The following is an 8,224-nucleotide window of genomic DNA, read 5'->3' as shown; positions in this document are numbered from 1 at the left end:
GGAATGCAGTGTGATGGGGAAGCTGCACACTCAAGAGGTTGCTGTAACATCACCTGGCTTTACGCTCAGTAAATATGGGCCGGGTCTGTTATGGCATTAGTAATCTCAGTCTCCAAAAACTCAATAATTTTGCCTGTCTTCTGTTCCATTCCAGCCTGGTTCTGTTTCCATTACCGTCAATGGGAAAAGGAATTTCTTTCTATTGTAGTTACTAACATGGTAATAATTTCAGGGAGAACCTTTCACATCCGAGACTTTCTGTGAAACTGGACACATGCAAGTCTTGTATGTAATTAGGGCACACCATTTTGAGATTTTTTTCTAATGTTCTGATGTAGTTTATTTAAACAGGTATTTTATAAGAGTTCTTTTCTGTTTTGTGGGAAAACAGACAGGCTGAAATGTGCAAAGTTTTAGTGTATTTCTGTAATTAAACTACATTACCAAAAAATGGCTACAAATTTTGTCTTGTGTTGCAATACCTAGACTGATGATGTTCCTTCTCTACAAACTTGTATCTAATCTCTTTTCCCTTTCTCTATACTCTTGTTTAGAAAAGTCTACTTCCTTGGCTTAAAAATTCTTAAGTATTTGAAGGGATGAAATAAATTATGTTGTGAATCCCCAGTTTTCATCCTGCAGCATTAGCAACTGTTTCAACACTGTACACTACATTTTAAATGACTGAATTTTCTTTTGCCACGGCAGTGCTGAAACTGGCCTCTGCTGTCACCAACCCATGAGAAAGCATGTACATGCTTAGGAAGGTTCAACAAAGAGATTCAGCTACTGATAGCTGGCTAATAGGGCAGCCATTAAAAAGATGAAAAGACTGATAACCACGTTGTTTTACTTTTGTGGGTAGTCTATAATAGCTTATTGACCTCCAACGGGGAAAAATGCCAGTCTAATGAGACTAGAAAATTGTGGTACTTTAAGTCAAACATATAAGTAGCTCTGAATAACAAAACAACGAGCACCACGGTGTTTCAGGCAAGTGTTCTTTGCCAGGCAAGAGAACACAAGGTGGAGCAGCCGATTTTCTTCTCCCATTAGAAAAATATACCCCCCAAAACTTATCACCTGCTAGGATGAAAATGTTTCTGGATTCATTTACTCCATTACCCAAGTGAACTCTCTAGAGAATTAAGCAATAGTTTCCCTGCCTCATATGGACTAAACCTAAAAGCTTGGTAAACACTCATTTTATCTCACAAACCATAATTTTTAATTGCTAACACACATAGGAAAGGCATAATCCTTCACTGATGATATCATAGTCTACTGCCATGGAAATGACTGCAGTATCATAAACACAGGTTTAAGATTACCTCACTTTCGTAGGAAAGAGGGAAATTTCACTGGAATGTGAATGACATTGGGAATAAACACACATAGATACTATACAGTGAAAAAACTCTCTTACTAGTCTGTTAAAATGCGGAAGACTAAGACAACAGCTAGAACTGCAGTCGAAGAGAAAAGGAGTTCTCCTGTCCAAACACTGTATTACTGCCTACGAGTCTTTGAACACAGACAGTCCTCTGAACTCCTGTCAGGGTTCCGCTCCAGAAGTTCACTACACCAGATACGAGTGAAATCCCTGCCCTGACAGGCTTACAGTTTAACCACAAGAACATGAACAAAGTATGGCTATAAGAATATAGTGTAGGATCACAGAACAACATCGTAGCTGGAATGCTTCCTAGAATGAGTAAGTACTTCAGAAGTGGGAGGAAGAGAACTATACAGTCTCTTGAAGCACACAAAATAACATGAAGTCAGACGCAAATGCTGAAGTACGATCTCAGTGTGGCAAGTGCTAAGTATTTTGGCATCGGCTCAGGAAAATACATATATTTAACCTTCAGCTCTGAAGCACTCTGAGAGGTGTCAAACAACTCAAAGATTGGAAGTTGAAATTTGTGTGTAAGCTTTGTGTTGCCGTGAGCTGGGAATGTTGAGTACTATGTGGGACCCCAAGTTGAGATGAGACAAGAAGCTTGAGCCGAGAACAGGGAGTGGAGAAATGTAGAAGGCGATAATGATCTCACTTAAGTAGAACCTTTCATCTTGAAGGATCTCAAAGCAATTTACAAACTTAGACAGACCAGACACTGCAGCTGGTATGATCAGAAGCAGACAGCTGGGAACTCATTCATGGGAAGGAGGAGGTAACAGAGGACTTACTGAGTGACATATCTTCCAAAATGCTGGTGCTGGGAGAATATAATATATGGTGCTGGGACTAAAACAGAGCTTTTCCCTGAACCTTGCCATGCAGCCATGTGAGAAAACTGCAGAAAGCAAGCGGGCTGGCAGAAAATGAAGGAGAAAAAAAGGGGGCCTCTGGATAGCTGGGGAGCTGTCACTTAGTATTGTAGTTTCCCTGCCTTTTATCTCAACCTCAACTCCATAGACTCTTAACGCTTTCTGCAGTAAAACCTTATGTCTTACCTATTAGTTTTTCTGGTTTTAAGACCTTCCTCTAATTACTCTTCGCCTTTTTCCTTTCTTTTTACAAAGCAAACTGTCCCTCTTCCCTTCCTCCAACTCCAGTGTTTTTCAGATACACAGTAGGACAAATAGTACTACCGCTCAGTTACTGCAAAGCCAAAGAAATTACTTCAGACATTGAATTCATGTAGTATAGGCCTGACTGTATTACCACATGGGATATTCTTCAGCTCAAAAGCACTACTAGATGCATACTATTAAAACTGAACTAAATAAACAAGTCTAAAAAACAAGAGTCATATTAGTTATTGCTGAAATGGAATTGCTTCTGGAAGGAAAGACAGCGCCTAATTACAGTATACAGTAGCTTAGGACACAAAATGAAAGGGCAGGCAGGTTTCAATTAAATAGAATCGAGAAAGCAACACTTTTGTTGTGCTTAAGTTAAAAGACATTGTGTGACCAGTTTCACATTCATATTTCCCAAGACTTTTAAAACTTCCACATTTCCATTTAGGAAGATGAAACAAAAATTTTTCCTGGATAAGAGCCAAAGACTAGTGTTGAGCAGGTGTTCTAGCACCACCAGTCCTTTTCAGAGAGGACCCACAGCATCCTCTGTTGCACAAACAACAGTGCCTTTCAGAAAGTGCCAGCTGGGATCAACGGCACACTGTCTCTCACTTGGGTTTCAGAAGCATGGTTGCAAATGCAGCTCTTGTAATGGGTTAAAAAAAGTCATTGGTGGCCTTGGCCTAGTTATTTTGTGTTAATTTAAGAAACACCCAAACAGACATTTTCCCTCTTCAATATTTTGTCGTTTTTTATTAGAGGAACTTTGTTGGAATCTTTTCAGGTCTGAAGTATAACACCAAATACTTTTAACACACTAAAGCATTAAACCATGTCTCACCCTAAAATAAACTGATCACTCAGATTTCAGACGGCATGACAATTTAATGACAAAGTTTACAGCAGTGAAAAGCTTCTTTAGACATGAATGAACTTGGATCAGGCCCTGCATCAGATGTGCAGTGTCTGTGCCACTACAGATATTCAAAAGCTGTACATGAACAAACCGCAATTTTCTTTCTGAATCTCATTACTGAGGATTTTATCACCTTGATTTTTACTCTTTTTTTTTCTTTTTGGGGCCCCAAGATACAGCTTTCTTTCTGCTAGACAAGAGAAGGCAAAGAGGAGTTTCTCTAACCACATTTAAGTCCTCTAAAATCAGGGCAGAACAACAAAACACTGAGCTTGCGCATCCTGCGTTTACTATACACCCAAACTTTGCTAGGTCAGAGAAGACGACAAGGGAATAGTACAGGCTCTGAAATCAAGCCCAGATTTTTCACTATTACATAAACTAAACAATTCACAGATGACACATTCTCTCATGCCTTGATGCCTTTCTCTGGATCCAAAAGATTAATTTCCTCAACTGGACTAAGCTTGTATTCCTTCACAGTTGTGCTTTCCCATGCTGCTGGCAACAGCAGATTGACTAGAATGAGGAGTGGCTGCTGCAGGGGAAGCATTACAGATAAAAACAAAAACACAAATGAAACGGATTTGAAGGATTCTAGAACACTTTGCTGCTAGGAGAAGCTGAAGAGCAGAAAAAAACATTAAAGCAAGAAAAAACATTATAACATGGTGATTGTGCATACATGAGAAATGGTGGAAATGAGAACATATGTGAAAGACCTGGAAACAAAGCAAAAAAGAAAATGAAGTCATATGTGAGCCTTACCCTGCTCACTCAAAAGGAACATAAGAAAATTCCTTTCCATATTTCCACAAAAAAAAAGCCTGAAGTTATTGTCCCAAATATTGCAGTTTAAAAAAACAACTACAGTCATGGCTTTGGATCATGGACATTTCCAATGAGACATTTACTTCAGCTGACAATAATCACCACTAGAGGCTTAAGAAGATGTAGAATCTCACTAATGGAGATACCTTTGCCATTTTGGGTAAGCAGAGATTGTGCTTGGTTAGCAAAGATGACTCAATGCGTTTGCATCAAGCCACTCGTGGATGTTAATTCCAGATGTGTCTTTGTCATCACCGTCCACTACAGGCCGGCAACATACTACTTTGTAGCTCAATGCTTTTTTGCCATGTCTGCCTTCTCTTGGTGAATGCTTTCAGTCAATCAGTTTACTACTTGTAATAATGATTAAAAACAGTTGTTACAACAGGAGACTAGAAGCAGAAATTTTAGTTCTACTCCCTACAGAGTACGAAGCAACCTGAGGGAAGGAAGGAAAGAAGTCCACAAAAAACTAAGACTTCAAATTTTGAACATCCTAACAAACACAGTTTTCCAGTATTTGGGCTGTGGTCTCATTCTCTTGAGTCAAAGTGAAAAACTGTTGCTGTTGTGACTATCCAAAGACTGTTTTTCCATCTTACATTTTGTTCTTTGCTTCTGCTGTTTTCAATTGCCATGCCAAAGTTTCTCCTGTTTATTCTAATTGTTTTAGTGTGTCTGACTCTCATTGGTTTATATGTTTAGTCTTGTCCTGATTTAATATGAATTAAAATGCCAATGCCACGACCAGTCTGCAAATATTAGTCAGAAAAGAAACTATTTAAATAATACTATGGAGGGCACCCATCTGGTTTGATATCTAGATCATACAGAATAATGCTGTTTTTGTTTTCTACTACTATTGCCCGCGATTGCCAATGAAGTGTTGATTGTGATTGTGACCACAAATATGTTTTGTTCCTGGTCCTATTAAGCCAAAAGACTGTGGTTTACTGCATGTATGTACGTGAGGTTGTTTTGATTATCCTAAATTCACTTTAGAAAACCCACATTCTGCCACTGCAGCGCTACAGGACAATGAGAAAAGAATTTCCAATGAGAACAGTGTTTTAAAAACAAACCACTAGGCCCCTTCCCTTTAAAAGAATTTTAGGGCACACTACTCTTTCTTCTGAATGTGATTATTTCTCAAAATTATATCTGAATACTGTCTTCAACAGAAGATCCCCATCCTTTTCCTTCTCAGCCATTATGTAAGACGTAACAAATTTCAAATTGTACATTTTCATTTCACACAGAGGTTATACTTCTTTAAATCATCAGTTTCCTGTGTTGAGTAAAAACATAATATGCTAACTTTTTTTCGTGGTGAATCTGGCGACCGTATGTCCAATGGTAGCTTGAAGCTTATCTTTCTGATTTTCGGTACCTTCCCTCTACAGACCTGGGAATGTTTAACATTTACTGTCTGCCACTCTGAGCTTCTAGCTTTCCAGACAGGGGACCAAGATTGTATTCTGGAGGGCCAACATGGTATATTATCAGTTTGAGTTATAATATAGCATTGTCTAGCTCTGGCAGAGTCTCAATATGATTATCTTCCAGGAAAGATAGGCTTTAGTCTTGAGTGGTGAATATGCCTATCAAACACAATGTGTCCAAAAATGTGTCTGACCTCCCTTGCGTGACTCTCACTCCTAATTTAGTTTATTTAATTTAGTCTCCTCCAAGTGGATGACAGATAGGCATTTAACATGATCACTACTGTCCCTGTCATTTACAAACTGAAACATCAGCATAAATGACAAATTCACAAAAACCTGATGCTCTTTCATCCCTGCTGAAATGAATCCTAGCCTTAAACCTACAATATACAGGCCCCCTCTAAATCCCAGATATAGACAGTCAAGAGATACCCTCATGGCATTAATCCTAACCCTAACCCCGCACTTTTTATCACATTTAATAAAGCTCGCTGATCGTTCCCTATTTCATAGCTTTGTTCTCCACCTAGCTGCATCCCAGCCTACAGTTTAGTACTTTCCAGTAATTCTACTATGATTTTTGTAACACAGGATACATTTAAACTATGTCTACCTGGGTACTACATGGACCTCTCAGTCAGACTAAACTCTTGCCAGCTAAATTTAAAGCCATTCTTTTTCTTAAAGTGTCTGAAGTCCTGTGCTAGTAACAGAAAGAATGAGGTTGTCCCTTCTTTTTCAGTCGAAGCAAATTAGCTTATCACTAATAAAAAGCCCTTCACTGCTCCTTAAAGTAGAGGCTAATAATGGTGAGTCAGATACGTTCTTGTGATAGCATTTGTACAATTTAAGAAACCCTCTCAGCTGACTGAAAAGTGAAGTGGCTTTTCTTCAATCATTTAATCTCAGTGTAGCAGAATCTATGGCTATAAACCACGGTTTAATCTCTGGTTACAATATGGCCAGTTAATATGGCTTCAAATAAATGACTGTATTTCTATCATATCAAACTTGCAGCCAAAAAAATGAGAGTTTTCTTTTTTGTTTGTTTGCTTAAGTGTCAAGAAAAAGTCCAAAGCTGCAGCTGTCAGCAGTACTTAAACTGGTAGACAATTTTTTGTTGATTTTTTTTTCCCACGTTTTAGAAAGACAGGAAAAGGAACGTCTTGAGGTTAGAGCACCATGTTTTATATTTCAATATAACGTCACAAGCATCTGATAGCTTATTCACACATAACGTCAAGATCAGTTCTACAAGATCTTACTCTGAGTTACAGCTATCCTTCTTGGAAAGCTGCCAGTGTGTTCTGCAGATTACATAAAGCATTAAATCTTTCTGACACAGGTTCTATGATTATTTAAGGGTTTTCATCGTTTCTGCAACACATGTCTATGCCTAAACTGTAGTTACTCCTCAGCATATTCTTCTAATCATGCATTCTACACTTTCTTGACCCACAGGCTTTGATATAATTGTCTGCTGATTCAGATTGAGGAATTGTGTTTTTTACTGCAGACTTTCCAGCAGGACAAGCTGATGCAGTCCAGATACATACACTTTTAAACCCTATTTTAACCAAGTCTGCATATATAGTTTAAAAACAGATGTTTTTAAAACAGTGCAAATCAAAGACTGATTTGCAAGTTTAGTGGGGCTGACAAGGTCAGCCAGTTTAGCTTAGTATTTGCATTGTTGCCAACTCCTGCAATTTTGCTTGAATTCTTCCAATATTTAGTATTCACTATAAAACCCGGGTTGCTGGAACCAAGAACCTTCATGAACTTCTGTATTTTAATTGTTAAAGGAAGTTTCCAAACCTTACCTATATACAAAATAAATAAATAATAATAATAAAAAAGATAATGAAACCCAAACACTTAATTCTAGAAGAAAAATGCCCAGAAAATTAATAAAAAGGAATTGAGATATTCCTTTAAGAAAGGATTTTATAATGTAAAAGTCAGCTTTGGGGGTGCAGAGGTGCTAAATTTTTGAGGCTTTCCTGTTTCCACTTCTGGATCTCTTTGGATACAAATAGCTTGGGAGGCCTTCTTTCTCTTCTTTCCAAGTGTCACATAAAACGTTGTCTGCAAGTAATAAACTTATAACCTACTTTTTCATGGAGTAACTTCAGATTCTTTGCAATATTAAGCTTTCTTGCTTTTCTAGTGGAGGCAAGTGCTTTGAACTGAAAACGTGTTACAGTTGACCAGCTTTATTTACTTTCATAAAATCGTTTCAAACTCCTCTGCTGATAAAGAGTATCAGAGTTCACGATTTCCCATGTGGGTTACTATGCAATGCTGTTTTTCTGGCAAGGCTGACGCCGAGCCACCTAGCACAGCTGAAAACACAAACCCAAGTCTCTCTTCTCCCGAAAGTTACAGACAGCTGATCAAAGCTCCAGCAGACAACACGTTCAAACTTCTCCCCGTTCCCACACTCTTCTTTCAAAGTATTATTTGCAGGGCTGACATCACCCGGGCCCAGCCGCCCCCACCG

This window comes from Charadrius vociferus, unplaced genomic scaffold, assembly GCF_000708025.1.
Source record: "Charadrius vociferus isolate BGI_N301 unplaced genomic scaffold, ASM70802v2 scaffold192, whole genome shotgun sequence".
In the NCBI taxonomy this organism is placed as follows: Eukaryota; Metazoa; Chordata; class Aves; order Charadriiformes; family Charadriidae; genus Charadrius; species Charadrius vociferus.
This window is presented reverse-complemented; position numbering follows the sequence as displayed.